We start from the raw sequence: 22,870 nt of genomic DNA, 5'->3' as shown, positions 1-22,870 counted from the left end.
GTAAGGAGCTTCAATTGGCATGAAAAACGTCTGAAAAGTCCCAAGTAAAGCAACCCAAACCATTCTTCAAGCTCTATGCTTCTCTAGTATAGTAACTACAGAATTCATTCAAACTTGCGACCCTAAAAATTTGCGCAAATCAGAATAGCATAAAGTGGAATAAGAAATAGCTAATCAATAAAGCTTTTTGTTATCTAATTCCTCATAGAATACTGACCCATGCACTTTCACTAAGGTAAATAGTGAACCAAACTATATTAGAGATTCAAAATAATGTGGTTTTGAAATGAAAGCTTTAACCAAATGATCTTTTCCATCTTTCAATAGGTCAATAGATTTTGTTTACCTTGTGACAGGATCAAGGTAATGGCAGACCTGCTTGCATACAGAATCTGCATAAACAAACAGGAACAACACCATTAGGCTCAAAACAGAACTCCACCTAATAACAAATAGAATAACTATATTGCCCGTTAGAACTGCAGTACATTTCTTTTCCTGATATCCCATAACTTAACCTGGAGAAAACACAAAAACCAAAGAAACAACACAATCACTTAGAAACTAAACCAACTGCAATATGAGGCAGAATTACTTATCTACATCTTTCCTCCTACCAGATTTCATTACATTTTCCCTCATTCATGTGCTACTAACAAAGTTCTTAATCCTGATTAGTCAATTTCAACTTTTCTAACTTCTCTCAAAGTGGACTTACAGTTTGATCACCAGAAGCTGTCACAATTTTAGTATTGTCCTGTAAAAACATTACATTGCATAAGCACCATATTACATCTGCTACATTTTCACAACGATAAGGAAAAAACTCAGTAAGAAAAAAAATAGTAAAGGAAACAAACCTCACTTGTCAGCTTGGAATAGTAAACAACCCCAAAACCACCTTGTCCAATCTTATCGAAATCAGCTTACAAAAAATCAAAATTCAAAAGGAATTAGGAAAGATGAATTATTAACCTGAAGAAAATCAGAGGAGAAGCGAAAAATAAGAGAAGAGAAACCATACCCAAGACAGATACGTTTGATGGATAATTAACCTGAATAATATCGTCCGTTAAGGCCACTATGGGGAGATTTCCGTGCTACATTCCAGGTTGCCACAAAAGCTCTGAAAGACAAACCCGAAAGGGGTGTATTTACAAAGTTGCATCATATATTGTAGTAAGGAAAGCAAAATGAAATAGAGACGGGAAAAAAAATTCAAATTATGATTACCGAAAAGACTGAACATTCGACCCCCAGGCATTTGAGCCCCTCTGCCACTAATAGATTGACTGTCAAGCACTGTATCAGATTGTGCTTCTGAAGAAGATAAAAGCAAGGTAGTTTTCATGCTATAAAATAGGTATATAAGCTTTTAGCTCTACTTTCACCTCACCTATCGCATATATTTTAGTTAAATTCTCATGTAAGGGAACATAAATAGTTCCTAATCAGAGACATCTACACGAACTATTTTTAAACTTTTATTTATGCATGTGTATTCATTCCGAGTCTTGGCTTATGCCTTTACAGAAATATTGTCAAGTCTATACTACTTCAATAAGAAAGAGTGATTTTTTGGTTCTATAAATTGAATTATACCTTTCTATTCTCTGCCTCTTCTTCTGAATTCAGTGAGAATAAACAGCTATGTAAAAATATTCAAGCATTTCCCTAGATTTCAGTTGTTTTGAAGAAAGGGAATCAATTGCTCTGCAACATGAAAATGCAGAATGATTAAGCATAGGAACCAATGATATGAAAACATCTAACAATAAAAATCCAATCACATTATATTGAGGGGATACATTACTTGTGATAACTGTTGGATACTCAAATGCAAATTGATCTAAACACACCAAGTTTTACTTTTGATCAGACAAAGAACTCAAATGGGCACTTCTATATCCAGGGTTAAAGTAACAGAAAGCTGTTGAGAACTCTGTGTCGAAGGACTTGTATAGATTCTATGTATGCCTGTAAACAAAATGCCCAGCTACAAATAAAGCCTGGACATTAGATACCATGGGCAATTAAACCTTCCATCCAATCAACAAATTGACACAAACAGAGCAAACACAAATGTCTAAAACGGGTTCCATAATTGCAGCACATCCAGTAGATAAACACAAATGATATCTCTTAGTTTAGGAGTTAAATGAATAAAGCTCAAAGTCCAAATGTAGGCAACAGCAAGAGAAACAAATAAAGAAGGAAAGTATTTATAAGATTGAGAGACATAGCATAAGAAGTTGTGGATCCAAAACTGGTGAAAATAGAGCATGGTTGAGTTCGGAGGAGGATTTTACATCCAATGTTGAACTGAAGGAAAGTAGAAACAGAGCAACTGATGTTGTTGACGGAGGTCATACCTTCTGTGAAAGAAGATCTCCAAGCCTTTTGGGAGCAATTCAACCTTAGAAAACTGCAAAACTGTAAGATTAAATCAAAATTACTGATTCCGATACCAAAATTTCATTTCCAAGTAATACTATTTTGGGTACATAAATGAGGTCGTGTATAGAGAATTTCGATTTGATCAGTGTAATAACAATCTGGAAATTTTAAAATGGATTTTATTTTTGTACACATCACCTAAACTTACTGCTTTCTTCTCCAAATGAAAAGTGAATGATTCAAATAATTGATAATAGAGTTATATATATATATACAACAAATTAGTGAAAACTAATATCAGTTCAAACTCAATGAGAACATAAAATTCAATAAAAATTGAAGCAGACAAAATTGAGACAAAAAGAATTTCAGTCAGAAAATTTCAGCGCTATGGATATGTGAGAAACGCTTTGACTATAAAGCAACAAGTACAATTAAAAACCACAGCATTAGGTTAAAGTTTGCATCACAGATTGCAGGAAGACGTTTAAAAATTAAGCAAAAAAGAGAGACAAAATTGAAATTTGATCAACTATTTGCCCAACTGTGCCGCTGCATCTCAAGATGCAAGCAAGCACGGGTATTAAGAGTTATCCAGAAGTAAAAAGGGAATGCAACGTAGATCAGATGGTAGTGCATGTAATATATTCATCATTCAACAGCAGAAATGATGGGTACAAATCATCACTTCTTGTTGCATACCCCCAAAAAAATTTGACATTTTCAACAAAAGAAACGACACTGGAAAGTAGAGCACATATTGAGTACCCCAGACAAACAAAACAAAATTACAATTATAAAATCAGATCAGAAAGACAATCACTGATTTACCCTATCAAAACTTTCTATCAATTTCTACATGAATGAGATCAGATAGTCATTCACCACCTTGCATTTCTTGGATGCAAATAAGACGGGGGCTACAATCACTATCATCATTTTCACTCAAAAACCAAATTCAACTTTACAAATTGCAAGCTAACAAATACAACATGGTGATAATGGTGGAAAAATTAATACCCTGACGCAGATCTTGCAGTCGCTTTGGGGCCTCTTGAACTGCTTGACCCTCTTCTTCACGATCACCTTCTTCAACAATGGAACCGCCATTTTCACTCAGCTCCTCCTCCTGCAAAATCGAAACAGAAGATTGAAACTGAGTTAGATAAACCAAATGGAATAGTCGAATGAGATTGATGAAATAGATCTGAAACCCTAGTGAGCGAGAGAGTGAAAGAGAGGGTCAATTACCAAAAACTTGAATTGGGCTGCATCATAATCAAATTAACTGAAGTTCGATAGAGGCTTCCAGATGCAAAACCTCTATCTAACCTCAGCCTTCTGTCGGTGTGCAGTATTTCCTTGTAAAATTCCATTGCCACATCAGCTTTTCCAGCAGCACAGATTGCACGTATCATCATTCTGAATACCAGAGTCTAGTTCAAAACCGCATTTCTTTATTTCTCTCTCCCCCTCTGTCTCTGCTCTTTGGTCTCTTTCCTTTCATCTGAAAAGTCCAATTTGCGAGGGTTCTTGTTGGGTTACGCATCAATAATTTAATACTAACAAATCAAATAAACCCCAAGTTTGGTTCTTTTTGGCTCTAGAAGCAAGGAAGCTCGTGGCCTAATGAATGAGGCTTCTAGTCATGGCCTAAGGAAGCTCTAGATCTGACTCATATATTTTGCAGAATACCAAGTTGAAGTTCAAATCTGGGGTATAGTGAGAGATGGTTGGTGAGTTGAACATGAGGCTCTTCAACCCTTACCAGAATATATAAAAAAACAAATTGTGAGTAGTGAAAACAGCAAGAACAGTAATCAATTTGTATACTTATTAGTCATGGATTTTTGGTGCATTTTCCATTTGGCTGCCATGAAATACAGAAAATAACTTCTGAATTGGAACTAACTATTGCAAATACATCTATTAAGAAGCCAGCTCTTTAGTCCCTAGCAACTTTAGTTTCACTGACCAAGAACATGACAGTGTTTTCATAGTAGTGTTTTCATATGGTTGAAAGTAAAGTCAATATATATGCACAAACAACACAAACAGCATAATCAATATATGTGCCAACTGTGAAAGCACAAAATCATTGAAAACCTGATTCTTTATCATCAAGTATAGAATTTTGAAGCATCCAATCCTTGACTGATCAAATACAGGATCCACAAACAATTTCAAATCAAATTCACACAAAATCACAAATACCTTCCCCTTGTTTTGTTTTCAGTAACAACTTTCTGCCTCTCTCTTCTCCTCCTTTTCCTTATTCCCCGTTCTCTTCTCCTCTCTCTTTGTTTCATCTCCTTTCTTTCTCTGTATCAGACGAACAACAAAATCCGAAAATTATGAATCGGAGCATATAATAACAAATCAAACTACCAAATTAATAAAAATAATAGAATCAAAACAGAGACTTAAATTACTTACTACAACTTTGTCACCTTGTTCTTGTTTAAGGATATGTGTATTGAGAGAGATTGATGAGAGAATTGTGTGTATTATTATTGAGAATAGGAGCCCTATATATAGGGATTACAAAGTGCTAGTTCTAATGTTACAAGGAATACCAATCCGTGTAGGATTGGGAAATCTAGAACCTTCTCTCCTATTGCTACTCCTAGTTTGATAAGGCACACTAAATCGATATTCCTTCAACACTCCCCCTTGTGCCGCTCAAACTTGGTGGTGACGCTTCATCCGTTGCCTCGTTAAAAACCTTGCCAGGTAACAAAAACCCTGTGGGAAAAATAACCCTGGTCGAAGGACAAAAAGAGCACAACACGTCCTTCACTCTTCGAGATCGAACATGTAGACATCATAACTCCCCCTGATGTCGATATCTCCCCCTGATTGCTACAATCGTGGGAGTTCGGATAACTTTCTCAATCCGATGCTCTTCACATGTTTCTCGAAGGTGGATTTAGGTAACGACTTAGTGAATAAGTCCGCTACATTATCCTCTGATCGGATTTGATTCACTTCAATCTTTAGAAGTGATTGTTGTTGCTGATTATAAAGAACTTAGGCGATATATGCTTGGTGTTGTCGCCCTTGATGAAACCTAACTTCATTTGTTCAATACAAGCTGCATTATCCTCATAAATGCATGTAGGTTCATCTGGTAGACTTCAAACCACAACTTCCTTGAATGTGTCGAATTACAGACCTTAGCCATACACATTCACGTACAGCTTCATGTAGAGCAATAATCTCTGCATGATTTGAGGAAGTAGCAACAAGGGTCTGTTTTGTAGACCTCCAAGATATCGCAGTGCTTCCCATGGTAAAGACATAACCTGTTTGGGAGCGACCTTTGTGAGGGTCAGAGAGGTACCTGCATCAGCAAAACCCATCAAGACATCATTGTCGTTTTGATGGAGGGAGATAGGAGACGCCGCCACCATGACGGCGGCGGCGTGGCCGGCGGCCATTCCATGGACGGGGCGTTTTGCCTTGGGGTCCGATCCCAATTTTCCGTCATTCCTTTTCTCTCTGTAGGGATAGAATAGGCCCATATCAATCGTACCTCTTAGGTATCGAAAGATTGTCTTTACACCAATCCAATGGCGGCGTGTTGGCGCAGAGCTATGTCGAGCTAACAAGTTCACTGCGAATGAGATATCCGGTCTTGTGCATTGAGCTAAGTACAATAATGCGCCTATTGCACTCAAATAGGGCACTTCGGCCTCTAATGGTTCTTCGTCCTCATCCCTTGGACGAAACGGATCTTTTCCGGGCTCAAGACTACGGCCGATCATGGGAGTACTCGCAGGCTTTGCTTTATCTTCATTAAAGCGCCTTAGATTTTCTGAGTATATGCAGACTGATGGATCAAAATCCATCACTACGGTGCTCGAGTTCTAAACCGAGACAAAACCGTGTTTTCCCAAGATCTTTCATCTCAAATTCGGATTTCAAGTATTTAGCAGTTTCCTTCAACTCATCTAGAGTTCCAATTAGGTTCATGTCATCGACATAAACTGCTACGATTGCAAATCCGGAACTTGTCTTTTAATGAACACGCATGGGCATATTTCATTATTAATATATCCCTTCCCAATCAAGTAGTCACTTAGACGGTTATACCACATCCGTCCGGATTGTTTTAATCCATATAGTGAGCGTTTTAATCTTATTGAAAACGCTCCGTGGTTTAGAGCCACTTGATTTGGGTAATTGAAGTCCATCTGGAACCTTCTATATATATATATATATATATATATATATATATGAATCTAGATCCCCATAGAGATATGCTGTAACCACATCCATAAGCTGCATGTCAAGTTTTTCGGAAACTACCAAACTGACAAGGTAGCGGAACGTTATCACGTCCATTACGGGAGAATATGTCTCCTCGTAGTGATTCCAGGGCGTTGTGAGAAACCTTGCGCCACAAGGCGGGCTTTGTATCTTACCACCTCATTTTTCTCATTACGCTTTCTAACAAAGACCCATTTATGGCCAACAGGCTTTACATTTGGGGGTGTCTGCGTTACAGGCCCAAATACCTGTCTCTTTGTTAGTGAATCCAATTCAACCTGGATGCATCTTTCCATTTAGGCCAATCGCTCTTCGTTGACATTCTTCAACAGAGCGAGGTTCGATATCATCATATTCTATAATTCCTTTTGCAATATGATATGCAAATGCATCATCAATCGCCATAGAATTTCTATCCATCATCTCATGTACACTAGTGTAATTTATGGAGATCTCTCTATTCTCTGGAGTTGGTTCTGACATTGGAGCGTCCCCCAATGATGTCTCTTGGACATAACCATAATCCGGAATATTCTCATGAGATGGATTATTTACATCGATGATTAATGGATTATTTTGTGCCAAACTCGCTTTCTTTCTTGGGCGAGAATCCATCGAACCTATTGGCCTCCCGCGCTTTCTGGTATGAGCCATGGGCCTAGCCAAAACGTCACCATCATTGTGAGAGGACGTTGGCGCCATGCTCATGTACTCTTGAGTTGGCGTCATGTCCTCTAGTTTTAGGGACATAATCCTTGCAGGCACGTTTGCAGCAGGTATGTGTGATCTCGTCACTTTAGCGATATCAGAAAACGCATCAGGCATCGATTCTGCTACGTTATGAAGATCGAGTATTCTCCGCACTTCAATTTCGGACTGTGCGGTTCGGGGATCAAGATGAGACAGAGTGGGGACAGACCACGACAATTCCTGTCGTTCCTGTTGAACATTTATGTTCTTATCTCCCCCTAACGACGGGAAGACTGTCTCATCGAAGTGACAATCCGCAAATCTTGCGGTAAAGAGATCGCCTGTCAAGGGTTCTAAATAGCGGACAATGGTTGGAGAATCATATCCAACATAAATGCCTAATCGTCGTTGAGGACCATTTTGGTGCGCTGTGGCGGCGCAATAGGCACATAAACTGCACACCCAAATATGGTAAGTGTGAGACATTAGCTCATACCCAGTCACCATCTGGGACGCAGAAAAGGGTTGAGTGGTAGTGGGCCTCAGACGAAGAAGCACAGCTGCATGCAATATTGCATAGCCCCAAGCAGAAATAGGGAGATTGGTGCGCATTACCAATGCCCTAGCGACCATTTGTAGTCGTTTAATGGCGGCTTCTGCGAGACCATTTTGGTGTGAACATGAGGAACTGGATGTTCAACTTCTATCCCAATGGACATGCAATAATCATCAAAAGTCTTTGATGTAAACTCCCCACATTGTCTAACCTTATAGACTTAATAGGATGATCAGGGTGGTGAGCCCTTAACTTAATTATTTGTGCTAGGAGTTTAGCAAATGCAGCGTTCCTTGTGGACAATAGCATGACATGTGACCAGCGTGTCGATGCATCAACCAACATCATAAAATATCTAAATGGTCCGCATGGTGGTTGAATAGGTCCACAAATATCACCGTGGATTCTTTACAAGAATGGTATATTTTCTTTAGTGTCCTTTGCACAGGATGGTCTCGATCCTAATTTTGCTAAAGAGCAGGCTTTGCAGAACGAATGATGGGCTTTAGAGACAACCAATGAGGATTTTGGTTTAGCCATGAAGTCACAATTGACTTTAGAAGTAGAAGGAGGAGTCAAACAATGATCCATGGCGTCAATGCCATGTTGTTGCCGTAGGGGTAGACGGCGCCGGCCTTAAGTGGCCGGTCTAGTACAGTCTTGGCGCCGTGAGGCGCAGGTGCATCTCCTCGAACCAATTTTTGGTTTTTACTTCTCTTCGTTCTGAAGAATGGATGTCCGTGTGAAGTCTTTAATATACGGATCATCATATCACGACCTAGGTGTCCCAGACGGTCATGCCAAAGCCTATATGTGTCATAATCCCATAAATCATCTCTCATAACATGATTGGATTCAATTATGCGAATAGTGGTTGCATACAACCCACTAGATCGACACATAAGTTTCTCTAAGACTCTTTTACGTCCGTAGTCATTAGAGGTGATGCAAAGGAACTCTTGTCCATTCTCACAATGCGTTTCCGAATGAAAACCATTGGCTCTTATATATTTGAAGTAATAAAGTTCGAAAAATATGTCCATGACATGAGATAAAATAAATCGATACTTTATTAATAATAGCCAATGATTACATCAAAGTTTCGTGACCATAATCTAATCCAAAGTAAAATCAAACATTAGACAAATTGTAGTCACTCAATTCGTTCGGTAATTCCAATTAAATATGACCAGGGAAGTAGAGAGAGATGTCGGTGGAGCAAAGCTCTCTTAAGTACCACTAATCTCAATTACTTTCCTAGACATCATACTTAATTGAGTACGCCTAGAGGAAAAGAGATAATCCAATAAGTCATTTTATTGATTAAGGCATAATTGCCATTACATAATTCTTGGAAATTAAAAGACTATTCTAAATAAAAATCTGCGGCATTCTATCTTCATCGCCAGATTTAAAGTCTTTTATAGCTCGATATATTACCATTGATCAGGTACTCCATAAAATATCATGAAGAGGATGCTCTCTTGATTGAGGTGTATTGACACAATACATATGGTGCCTAGAACCAATGGCGTTGGAATAGTGCAATCATGGCCAAAAATGGCGCCATGGTGTCCAACCCTATATCCTCAACGTCATGACTCCTATGGTCATGTTATGGTTTTCTCAATCAATTTGTTATTTTTGTTTTTCCACAAGCATGCATAAATAATATGATGCAGAGAGCCTCCGAACAATATTTCATAACTCTTTCAAGTTATAGTGAAGCAGATATTATTCCATCGTGCTTCTATGTTCGGATAGTTGTGAATGTTACTAAAACGTTCACTAGGCGCAACCCAAAGGTTGTTAGCGTTATCCTCATTCATGTACTCAAACTGGAGGGCCATCTTCATGTGGCGCTTCATCAGGGTAAATGCCCTGGAATTTTCTATCTCAGTTTGTGAGTCTTGAGCGGTTCCTTTAGAACAGGGCTCTTGGATTGTAGGAAAATAAATATCCCGTGCCTGTTGAATCCAATGGAGTAAAATCGAGCTCGTTCAAGTCTTACATCCTGAAAGGAAAGCAAGAACGTATTAGTTTCGGAGTCAATGCTTCCACGAAAACTAATATAAGATTTCTGAGCCTTAATGCTACCAAGAAATCGATTTCCAAGAATATTTGGATTAGACCGAAACAATGATGTTTAAATGGTCAAAATCTATGCTCACGAACGCTCTTAGTCCGTAGCTTACGAACGCTCTTAGTTCGTTAAATCGATGCTTACGGACCCCTTGGTCCGAAGTCTTACGAACGCTCTTAGTTTGTTAATTGAGTGAATCCCCACGATTCCGCTTTCTCAAGAATCGAACCCACGTTATAAGAAAGGTGGGATGTAGAAGGTGGATGTAGAAAAGAAGAAATATTTAAATTTCGAATTATAGGAACTTCAAAACTTACTCTTTTGAATACTTACTTGTTGAAAATTCGGAGCAGATTCTGTTCTGAATAGCTTCTACTTCGATTGGTGTACAGTCTCAATATAACTCCGTTAAGGCTGAAATTTGGAGGTTAGATGGAAGAGACAGAGATGAACAACTTTGATGAAGAAAGTTTTTCGATCTGAGCTTCTGAACTAGACGTTTTGAGGCTTTCAAGAAGACGGATGTGCACAGGAACGGGAAAAAGATGCAGTGGGTGTGCGTTGGCTTGTTTGCGCAGCAGTGATGCTTCGATGGCAGCAGGCTGGAATGCAGGGCTGCAGGAAGGGGGGCAGCAGGGGCTGCTGTGCAAGGTTGCAAGCGCACGGGCGCGCGGGCTGCAGCGAAGGCTCGGCTAGCTCGGGCTAGGGGCTGCTTTGTGAATGAGTTTTGGTTTTTTGTGTTGTGGTTAGAGTCGTGCTGATAACGTGTTTAAGGATATGTGTATTGAGAGAGATTGATGAGAGAATTGTGTGTATTATTATTGAGAATAGGAGCCCTATATATAGGGATTACAAAGTGCTAGTTCTAATGTTACAAGGAATACCAATCCGTGTAGGATTGGGAAATCTAGAACCTTCTCTCCTATTGCTACTCAAAGTTTGATAAGGCACACTAAATCGATATTCCTTCAACAGTTCTTTTTTTTCTTGTTATTTTTTTCTTGTTATTTTTTTCTTCAAATAATCATCAATGCAAGTTCATGGAAAATATTAGAAAGTATTCATTTAGACATACCAGAAACAAAGAAAAGAAAAACTTGTCTTTGAAAATGATTGAATGTTTGAAAGGAAATTCATTCGCACTCAGAAAGAAGATTAGAAATTCAACTAAAACATAGATTTAATTACTTGACTGACCTAGAGAGCAACCTCTGTCAGTAAAGACCCTGAAATAAACTCAAACTCAAAGCCGTTCTCTTGTGCTTTGCCGAATCAGTAAGTTCCTGTAAATTTCATTAAAATCAAAGGATAGCTAAAGAAAGAAAAAGAAATAAGAAAAGAAGTATGTTCACAGACGAAGCCTTTTCTATTTGATTTTAGTCAAATCTTCCTCTCTCAAACTATCAGTGGAATTTCAATTTGAGAGCTGTTCAAAAAACAAAAATACAAATACAAATCAGTGAAAATAAATCATCATAGGTATTTAACAAAAAGATTAATCTTTATCATGTTGTACTGACTGTATGCAATTAAAATCTTACCAACCTGTGATAGGTATTGATTAAACAAATGCAGATCGATTACTCCTCTTCTCCTTTCACAGTGTCTCTCTCTCTCTCTCTCTCTCTGCACCGAAACAAACAGTCACAGTTCTTATCCACAAATCAAAGGCATGGCCGTAACGCAAGCCAAAATCCACAAAAACGACGACCCAGTATTAATCCAAACTAAACTTCTTCTCTTCTTCTTTCGGCGAACAGAAAGACTGATATTGATGGAGGGTTCTGGAAACGAAAAAGAAGTGAAGATCTTGCTTATATACTCAAGGATTCAGGTGGCAAGTCTGGAACCATCGCAAACTTTCATTTTGTCTTGATTCCGACTGTTTGGTAGCATATCTTCTCCTACCCCAGAGATTGTCTTTTCTGTTGATTGTCCGAGAACACCAAGGGTAAAAATGATTTTTCAACCAGCTTGATATTCTCCACAAACAGTAAGGGCAAAATCGCCTTTTCAACCCCTTGATGAACAGTAGTAACAGTTAACTCACCTTTCAATATATGTATAATGTATAATGAGCCCTAAACCCTAAGCCTCTGGATTTAGGCCCAATCAACTTATTCTTTCTTACTTTGGAATGTTCACCTTTCTTTCTTATTAACTTCTCTCAAATTGTTCTTTGCTCTCGCCAAGGTGATCTATTGTCTCCTTATCTTTTCCTTCTTTGTACTGAAGGATTCTCGGCATTGATTAACCGGATGCATTTTAGAGGTGATCTGCGAGGTATAAAAATTTGTCGTAGAGCTCCCATTCTTCATCATCTTTTATTTGCAGATGACAGCTTTCTATTTGCACAAGCTACTCCCACCTCATGCAACCGGTTGAAAGATTTGCTTCATGCCTATACTCGGGCTTCTGGCCAAGAGATTAACTTCTAGAGAAGCAGTGTTTGTTTCAGCCAAATCTATCATTTCAAGCTCAGGAGGATTTAGCTAGCATCCTGGGGTGGAGTTTGTTCCTTCCCATTTGGGTCTTCCAACTCATGTGGGATGAGGAAAGAAAGATACCTTTTCTTATATTCGTGACAAACTGAGGAAGAAGTTGTCAGGGTGGAGAGGTAAGTTGTTAAGTGCTGCTGAGAGAGAGCTTTTGATTAAGGTAGTTGCATAGTCACTACCTTCTTATGCCATGAATTGCTTTCAGTTGCAGAAAATAATTTGTGAAGAATTACTAATGATATGTGCTTACTATTGGTGGGGGATGTAGAAAATAATTGAAAAATTCATTGGTGTACCTGGGATCATTTGTGTTTACCTAAGAGGAAGGGCGCTTGGGTGTTCGCAACCTTTATGCTTATAATCTAGCCATGTTGGCCAAACAAGCTTGGAGGATTGTTCAAAATCCGGATTCTCTTGTGAGTTCTATTTATAAGACCAAGTATTTCCATTCTACCTCATTCATCAATAATTCGTTGGGGCTGCTCTCTCTTATACTTGGAGGAGCATTATTACTTCTAGAGAGATTTTAGAGGCTGGTATGAGGTGGCAAGTGGACGATGCACGTTCCATTGCAATTTGGGAAGATAACTAGATACCGAAAGATTATAGGTATAGGTCGGTGATCCTCTCCATCAGCCTACAACTTTTCAGTGTGTGTCTCAGCTGATTGATTATTCTTCCATTAGTTGGGATGTGTCAAAATGTCACTTCCTTTTTTCTGATGAAAATGTTAAGATAATTAGAAATATTTCATTTAGCAAACGGTTTCCTACTGATTTCTTGGTTTGGCATTTCACTTCTAAAGAAACTTTTTCAGTAAATAGCGCTTATGTAGTGGCAAGGGATGTGGTGATAGAATCAAATGGAGGGGTTTAAATCGTGTTGGACTAGGTCCTTCTTTTTGGAAGAAGTTTTTGAAGATCAAAATCCCAACGAAAATAAAGATTTGTGTCTGGGAACTTTTGAAAGGCTTTGTGGCTACCCATGATAACCTGTTGATATAGCAGGTTGATGTCCCAAGATTCTGTGTGATTTGTGACGAAGCAATTGAATTAGTATAGCATGTGTTTAGAGACTGTGCTTTTCCTCAAAGAATTTTATCTCCATTACTTGGTCATTTGGTTAATCAACAAGCATCACCTTACTTTTCAAGCTTGGTTAAAGCAGTGTATGGATTTGGTTATGGTTGATCAATGGGTTGAGCTATTGGTGTTATTATGGTTCATTTGGAAGGCTAAGAATGATGAACTTTGGTTTGGGAAAGATTGTAATCCACCTTAGGTGATTATGGGTGCATAAACTTGGCTTCAGAGTTATAGAGTGCTGATCCTCAACCTTTCAAGACGGCTATAGCTAATGTAGATGGCTTACGCCCTTTTCAGGTCGTATCACTATTTATCTTGATGGTGCTTTCAAGTTTCAACCCTGTTACTTTTGAAGGTGGTGTGGGTACAATTGCTAGAGGCAGCAATGGACAATTGGGAGATATGTTCAGATATGTGTAGCAATCCAATTCATCAGCGCATGTAGAGCTGCTGGCAAGCTTTGACACTGGCTCTTGCTTGTGATGTAGGAGTGCAGAATGTAATATTTGAATCTGGTTGTGCTCAATTGGTGCGTTCTATTTCTTTTCCCCAAGATTCATGGCCATCTTTAAGGCTACTATACAGCGACTAGCAGCTTGGGATCAATGCTTTGAGTGGTAGTTTTTTAAGCATATTTATAGGGAGAAAAATGAAGCTGCACACCATCTTGCTAGGTGGTCACTTCAGAATAAGTTGATATCTTTTAGTAATCCTTCAAGTTTCTTGGTGGATATTTTAATCAATGATTGTACTTAAGTTTGAGTAATAAAAGTGTTTTTCATTTCTTAAAAAAAAAAATGCTAGCAAAAAACCACAACACCAGCCACCAACCATCATTGGATCAAGATGACAGGATCCGCTCCATATTTCACCCTGAAATCTGTAGCGGCCTGTGGGGCAAACCTTAGCAGAAATTCTATCGAAAGTTTGGCAGAACTTTCCCTAAAAATGGATTACCCAAACCTGTAAAACAACTTAACATTCCTATTATACAAATCTAACTTCCAACTCCTGGATCCTACCTATTCCCATAATAACAACTAAATCCAACCAAAAAAATATATGGGTAACTGTCCTTAAATCTCGATCATCAAACTATAATACGAAATGCATAATACTAATTAAAGTAATCAATTTTTATACCAGAAATTGATAATACAAAATAGATATCTAACACCTCACCTGTAGCTCTTACCAAGTGATTACTAACTGAGTTACCTCACTCGCAGCACTCACCAAACTACCACTAGGATCCTATCACCAGTAATACTCATCAGACGGCCACTAGGATAATGTCACCAGTAATACTTAACAGATGACCACCAGTGATACTTAACAGATGACCACTAGGATCATGTTAGCAGTAGTATTCATCAGACTATTAGTAGGATCATATCACCAGTAGCACTCATCAGACGGTCACTAGAATCATGACACCAGTAGTACACACTTGGCGGCTACTAAGATCAGTTCGCCAATAGTACTCACTAAGCGGCCACTAAATGGAAGATGCCGAAAGGACCAATTACACTATAGAACTACTCACTTTAGCTGAAATATCTATTGTTTACTGCCATCTCATGCTATTTACAGGGTACTATCAACCAAATGACACATCGAAGGTTACTGCCATCCGGAATGCTCTTCATTTCAATAACACATGACTAACCATCTCATACCATTTAGAGGGTACTGCTGACTAGATGACACATCGGAGGGTACTACTATCCATAATACGAGGAGGCGATAGCTAGCTGGTATTGTCGACTAACCATCTCATGCCATTTGGAGGGTACTACCGACCGGATTACCAAGAGGTAATGGTTAGAGGGTACTGTTGACTAACCATTTCTTGACATCTAGTGGGTACTACAGACCAGATGACGCATCGGAGGGTACTACCATCCGAAAATATATTCCGGAGGGTACTGCCAACCAAAATATATATTACCTAAAGGGTATTGCTGACCTGGTAAGGCATGCATGCACTTGATAATATAATGAACCTCCTTAAATTCATAATTCCAGACTCATTAACTCTCATATGATTTAACTCATAATCTTTCTGAAGAAAAATTTCTATAACTCAAAACTCAAATAACTATAAATGATCCATATGCAAATATCATCATAAAAATCTTAATACGATAATTTAATATTCAAAAAATTGTTAAAGGAAAAACATATTATGTGCTTTCGTCAAAGCGACTGACGGAGATGGAATCAAGGAATCAGCGATTACCATCAATCAGCACAATTACGGATCAATCAGCATTTAATGTCATCATTGTAATTGATATTTCCGTTGTAATTCTCTCCCTATATAAAGGGACTATGAAATTAAATGAGTAGACCAATTCCAATCTCAATTTTATTTTTACACGTTATCAGCACGCTCAGAGCAAATAGCCAAGAGAAAAAAACCGTAGATTCGAGAAAAAACAAAACCCTAGAAAAAAAAAAAACTTTTTCTTTGCAGCCACCCTAAACAAAAAAATTTTCTGGCCTTTTTCTTTTGCCGCCAGCCCACACGGGCCTCCACCCCAACCTACCTACATGCGGCATCCCCCAGCAGTCCAACGCCTGCAACAGCGCTACTCCCTACCGGCATCCAGCGCACGTCCTCGCAGGCCAGACCGTTCCACAGTCCACGTAGACCTCGCTGCAGACCCACGCCCAGCAGCTCATCCCAGCACCGATCCGGAGATCCCTGTAGCACCAGACCACAGTGCCTAGCCCAGCACGTACCGCCCTCCCAGTGCCCTGGCCCAGCAAGCACAGCCTTCCCCGCAGCCTGCACGCCCAGCCCCGTGCACCAATAGCAGCATCCCCGTGCCCACCTCACCGACCTCCATCTAGATCTGGCGGCCTTCCCACTCGATCCCAGCCCACCGGGCCGAGCATCGCAGCATCCAGCCTCCTGCCTCCTGCCCCCGCGCGTCTGTGGCAGCCCCTAGTGCCTTGCAGCAGCTACCCACCCTCGCAGCAACCCGCTTGCAGTAGCCCCACGCCTCCACCATACCTGCAAACCCGCAAGTAGCAACTCACCGAGAAAAAAAAATTTCTCTTCCAAGTATGTCCTTTTATTTTATATATATATATATATATATATATTTTTGGCTGCTTATTTATTTTTCACTTTTTCATATGGGGTTCATATATCTTACTTTATGTGTTTATATAATTGTGGAATTTAGTGCACTTGTTTTATGATGGGACAATGATAAAAGTGGTCATTTTAAAGTACCTTATGATAATCCAGTCACCACAAATGTCTCCATGATAATTAAGGTCACCTATTAACAACCTGTCACTAAAGTTAAGTTTAATTACCAAAGCTGCCACTGGCAGCTCTCTCTCTCTCTTCTCTTGCCGTTACCCAAGCCAGTCTGAATCCATTGGGACTCGACCCTTACCAAAATCTCTCTCTCCCCCCCCCCCAATGGCGTCCAATACGTCCGGTCCCCTACGACGTCGTTTATGCGTTCTTCGCCGGAGCGGGAGCTTTGAATCGGCTCTATGGATTTGGTAGCGGCGGCGCGTATTTCCGGGAGTTGCTTCGGGAGTTCCTCAGGTCCGGTTTCGTTTTTGGGCTTTTCGAGATCTAGTGTGAATTTGATAGAGTTTGAGGAATCAATTACATGAGGAGCTTCTTTTTTTTCTTCGCATTGGCCGCTACGGCAGAGATTCGTCTTCTTCTTCATCAAAGCCACATGTATCTCTCTAACTGCATCCCTGATTTTCCACCAAAAAAGCTGTAGGCTATAGCTTTAATCATCATTTCTTATTGATATTGTTGATAACTTGATAATCGACCAGTAGTGTAGTATGAGATGACAAACTTGCTGATGAATTGCTCAGTTTAATGGATTTATATGAGTTTGTTTGGAGTTATAGGTAGACAAAGGAAAATTGTGTGTGTGGTATTGGCCTGCATATGGAGATCGAGGCCTTGTTACTTGTTCTTCTTCAATGGTTATCTGTTTGGCTCTCTGCCTCTGTAATTTATGAAGCACAACTCAAGCTATTTCTCTCAATATCTTAGTCAATATCTTTGCTGTTGGTTTGATTTTGTTATTTGTAGTGGATTGGTTTATGTGTAGACAAAAGCTGCTCCTGGGTATGTCTATGTGAAGTTTTTAGGTTTTTATTGTTATGCTTCTATTGTTTTTGCTAAATTTGATTCTAATATAGTTTTGGGATCACAGTTTATGGAGATGGTAACTGTGTGGTAGTCAATGTTAAGAATTTATGGTTGTATGATTTCTAGGTAGCATTGAGATAGAATTTACACCTAAGTGCTATTTTCAATGTAGTGTCTGAAACATTTGTGTAAAATTTATTGAATTAAGAGCTTAATTTGGGGGTACCATGGACTTGCTTAATCAAAGTGAATTGTTAGTGAGAATCAGGTCTTAGAGGACAAATGGTAACTATAATAGTAAAATACTACTGTATTTAATTAAGCTGGTATCACATTGTAGTTGTATTTCTTAGTTAGTATACTGCTCAGTATGCTAAGTTGATAATTTTTTTAAGTTGTGGAAAGTAGGGCTGGGCGCGGTCCGGTCCGGTCCGGATTTTAAGGGAACCCGAGACCGAACCCGAGTAATCGGTCTCGGTTCGGTTCACAGTTTTTCCATTGCAAAACCGACTACAACCCGATCCGTCAACATCGGTCGAGGTTTTCGGGCTATCGGTTCTAGAACCGATGAACTGAGATTTCCAGATTTCTAGAAATCCAGCTTTTCCCAGTTTATACTAGCTTTCCTGTTTTCTGTTTTCATATGAAAATGCAACACAACGATCATACAACATAAATCATAACTCATAGAATGAATAGAATGACCACATTACAATTAATCAACTATCAAGCATTACTCACAGTTTGGCAAATTAACTCACAGTTTAACTCACAAATGGTTTGGCAAATTACTCACAGATTGAACTTAAAAAAAATAGAACAAAATCAACAAAGTGTCCAAGTGAAGAGCAAATGAGCAATTTAAGATGAATAGGAGGAATTGAGAAGCAATCAAACAAAGCAATCAACAATGAATATGAACATTGCAGCAGCAGCAGCATCTCATTCACTCTCACATTGCTGATCATTCCAAGCCTCCAACAGCCTGCAAAAATAGCAAATCAGTTCCATAACGCAACAGAACATGCATAACTTGAACTTCAAAATGTCAGCCACAAGTCCACAACAGAAGTACAGAACACTAACACATAACACATTGTCACATTGCATCAGAAATTGTGCTGCATCTGAAATTTAAATTAAGTAACACACTAACACATAACACATTGCATCATAAATTTCAGTTGCATACTAACACAGTAACACACTATCACATCACAATGCAGTCCCACACTTCACAAAAATACAAACAAGTCAAAAATTGAAACACACCAATACAACAGAACACAAGTACACAACACATACTCACATAGCTTAAATTAAGTAACCTACATCAAGCCATCAAGCATTCAAGATGAAGTATCTGAAGCCATTGCTGCATCACACTCGGTGGTAGAGCTGTTGAACTTGCCGGATTGGACTGACTTGTATCACTAGCCGGAATTATAGCATTGGTGGCGCTACCCGAAGCCATGCTTGTATCAGTTGACGGACCTGAAGCCATGCTTTGCGAACTAAGAACTCGAGAGAGTGAGTCCGAGACTGGGAAAGGAAATGGGAAGAAACTGAGTCCGAGACTGAGATCGAGTCGAATGACTGGTTGAGGGAAGAAATTGGGACAGAGGCTTGAGGCTTGAATGCTTGATCGACCCGATTCAGTGATTCACTAATCGACTGATTGAGGAAGAAATTGGGGAAAAAATTTGGGGGCTAGGGTTCGTGTTAGACTGAAAGAGGCGAAATGCAAAAATGAACCGAAGGCTGGTGGTCGTGTACTCGGGTTTGACTCGAGAGTTTAAAAGCCAATGAAAGGCTGACACGTAGACATGGTGCAGGTATCGGGCCTGTTCGGGTTACCCGAACTTAGAGATATTGGAAACCGAGACCGGCCCGTGGCCAAGGTTCTCGGTTTGGTTTCAGCCCGGACCGTCAAAAGCAGCAGAAAAGCCCAACCCGAATGGTCGGGTTCTCGGGTTTCCGGATCGGTCCCTCAGGTTTTCGGCTTCAAACGCCCAGCCCTAGTGGAAAGAGATACATTGCTATATACATGTACTGTATTGATAATTTTCAAGTTGACTTTATACTTTGATGTATGTATTTTATTCATGATTGAGTTTACTGCCTTACTTTTGCTTTCCCCATTCCATTGAATTTGCTTGTACGCATAGGAAGAAGTGCATCATGTTCTAGTCCCCCAGAGCCAAAAGTTGCTAGAATTGATTGGAATTTTAATAGCCAGGAGGTACGGTCTATAATTATGCAAAGCTAATCTCTATATTAAATTGTACAGTTTTCTATAGATGCCACCGTATGCTCAATCTTTCAAGCAACTGAACAGTATAATATTCTTTTTTATGTTTTGAGGTGCATAATCACATTTAATGCTAATCTTAGTATTTGTAGGATCATTATGTTTCATATATTTTTGTTTTCTTTGTGGTTGTACAGTAATAACTTTTAAAGTATATAGTCTTTAATGAAAAATCTTCGTATTTGTAGGATCATTATGTTTCATACTTTTTTTTCTTCGTGGTCGTAGAATAACAAATTTTGAAGCATATAGTCTTTAATGAAAGAAAGAGAACAAAGAAAGAACATGAGAGAAGCCTTTTATGCAATTTAAAAGTTGTTACTTGTACTATAATAATCTGTTTGTTTTTAATGTTGGAATTGTTTAGCTGCTGATGTTTTGTTGTGGAGGAACAAAAATATATCAGCTAGCGTTTTAACTGTTGCAACTTTTGTTTGGGTGCTCTTTGAATGGCTCAGTTATCATTTCTTAACTCTTGTGGGTTTTGCTTTGGTTCTTGGTATGCTTGCTCAATTTCTCTGGTCAAATTTGAGAACTAGGTGCTAATTGTAGAACTGTGTCAAATTTGTTGTTACTAGCCAGGTTACTGGTCATGTCCAATGTCAATCACATCTCACTTGCTAAGTCATTGTTATATCCATGACCATGTCACTGGTCAAGTCATATTGCACTGAACAAGTCATTGGTTAAGTCATATTGCATGTCATTGACATATTTTAGAATTTTTTCAGTCACTGTTATATCCAGGTCACTGGCCGGTTAACTGTTAACCTCAAATCATTAGTCATGTCATAGTCATGAACATGTTTCTGACTATGTCACTGATCATGTAACTGTCAAAGTTATTGATGATTTTCTCATTTTCACAAGAAGAAATCTTATAAGTATACAACACTTTAGAATGTCACTTTATTGTTATACTGTTCAAATTCATTGACTATAATTTTTTCATGGCCAACAGATTGGATTGTGGAATTTGTGTGATGTACTACATGAAGAAAATTTCGAAAGAGGAGGGGATTCAGAAGACAATAAGCAAGAAGTACATTTTGCAATATAGAGCTCATATAATCAAGACATTTGCGAAACATAGGCAGAGTTAGATTTTTGTAAATTTAGAGTTTTAGCAATCTGTTTAGGGTTAGGATGCAATTCACTGGCCAATTTTAAACTCCAGCTTACTAAATCAATTAGCTTTTTGTATCTTTTTATGGTATCACTATTATGTTTAGTGACTTCGCTAGTAACTAGCCAAGTCACTTACCAGGTAACGGTTAACCTCAAGTAACTGACCAGGTAACTGTTAACCTCAAGAGATTATTGTAAAGTCTTTGGCCATATTACAATCATGAACATGTCACTGACCATGTAACTGTCAAAGTCAGTAAGTAACTGATAATCTTCATTGCTAACCTCAAGTCACTGGCCAGGCAACTGTTAACCTCATGTCACTGATCATAAAACTATCAAAGTCACTAATGATGAACTGGCAACGTGTGTTAACCTCATGTCACTGATTATGTAACTGATCATGTAACTGACCATGTCACTTACAATGTATGTCACTGATCATGTAACTGACCATGTCACTTACAATGTATGTAACTGACCATATAACTTACAATGTATGTAACTGACCATGTAATTGATCATGTCACTGACATTGTCATTGACATGGCATGTGACTTCACTGGGCCTACTCCTTGGCAACATGTTAACCTCATGTCACAGATTATGTAACTGATCATGTAACTGACTATGTCACTGATCATGTCACTGATCATGTAACTGACCATGTAACTTACAATATATGTAACTGACCATGTAATTGATCATGTCACTGACATTGTCATTGACATGGCATGTGACTTCACTGGTAATTGTTAACCTCAAGTCACTAGCTATGTCACTGATCAAATTACTGACCATGTCAACCATGAACATGTCACTGTTGATCTCTGACCAAGTCACCATTAACCTCAAGTCACGGGTAAAGTCACTGTTAACCTCAAGTCATTGTTAATCCCTAGCCATGTCACTGTTAACTTTAAGTACTGGCTATGTTACTGGTCATGTCATAGTCATGAACATGTCACTATCAATCCCTGGCCAAGTCACTGTTAACTGAAGTCATCGGCAAAGTCATTGACCATGTCACTATCAATCCCTAGTCAAGTCACTGTTAACATCAAGTCACCGGAAAAGTCATTGGTCAACTTACTGTTACACACGTAACTAACCAAGTCACTGACCATGTCACAAGCCAATGAAGTCATTAACCAGCCCAAGTCCTTAATTAGTGAGGTCACTAAGCAAGTCATTGTTAACCTCAAGTCACTGGTTATGTCACTGGGCAAGTCACTGATCATGTAACTGAACACTGACCAAGTCACTGTCAATCACATGTCACTTACCAAGAGTCACTTTTACCACTATTATATCCATGTCATTGTTTAATAGTGTAATTACCTTTATAGAAGGTTTCTCAATTTACGGCAGTGAAGTAAATGAATGCAATTTGCTATCAATTTATTCAAGTATAAACTAGTCTGGATTATAGTGATGGACAAATTAGATACACAGCTCCTGATACAAATATATACAATAATGAGATAAAAAAATCTACTGATTTTAACCTATAACTAGATCAGAGAGCTATCCTTTTCTCGAAACCAATTTTTGTTATGGCTTTGTACAAATTCAGCTGCATTCACAAGTGTGATATTAAGCGGACTCTTTGTGCATTTTCCGAAGAGCTTATATGGCAAATTCAAGACAATCTCTGTATATGCTGGAGTAGGAGCCAAAAACACAAAATCAGAATTGTATTAGAA

The 22,870-nt window shown here is 38.8% G+C and overlaps 2 long non-coding RNA genes and 2 other non-coding genes across 4 annotated transcripts; all 4 read right to left on the bottom strand.

The window, feature by feature from the left end:
- Positions 1-1,218: 1,218 nt before the first annotated feature.
- On the bottom strand, positions 1,219-2,386 carry LOC112181402. The gene is made up of 3 exons (XR_002928845.2): positions 2,373-2,386; positions 1,603-1,713; positions 1,219-1,320 (listed from the first exon to the last, which is right to left on the bottom strand). It is a non-coding gene; the product is annotated as an uncharacterized LOC112181402 (long non-coding RNA).
- Positions 2,387-2,388: 2 nt separating this feature from the next.
- Positions 2,389-3,733, bottom strand: LOC112181401. Its single transcript, XR_002928844.2, has 3 exons — positions 3,649-3,733; positions 3,418-3,526; positions 2,389-2,433 (listed from the first exon to the last, which is right to left on the bottom strand). It is a non-coding gene; the product is annotated as an uncharacterized LOC112181401 (long non-coding RNA).
- Positions 3,015-3,092, bottom strand: LOC112181416. The gene has a single exon (XR_002928850.1). It is a non-coding gene; the product is annotated as a small nucleolar RNA Z195/SNORD33/SNORD32 family (small nucleolar RNA).
- Positions 3,259-3,340, bottom strand: LOC112181417. Its single transcript, XR_002928851.1, has one exon. It is a non-coding gene; the product is annotated as a small nucleolar RNA U31b (small nucleolar RNA).
- Positions 3,734-22,870: the final 19,137 nt, after the last annotated feature.

Source organism: Rosa chinensis, unplaced genomic scaffold (genome assembly GCF_002994745.2).
Source record: "Rosa chinensis cultivar Old Blush unplaced genomic scaffold, RchiOBHm-V2 RchiOBHmChr0c39, whole genome shotgun sequence".
Lineage (NCBI taxonomy): Eukaryota > Viridiplantae > Streptophyta > Magnoliopsida > Rosales > Rosaceae > Rosa > Rosa chinensis.
This window is presented reverse-complemented; position numbering and strand designations above follow the sequence as displayed.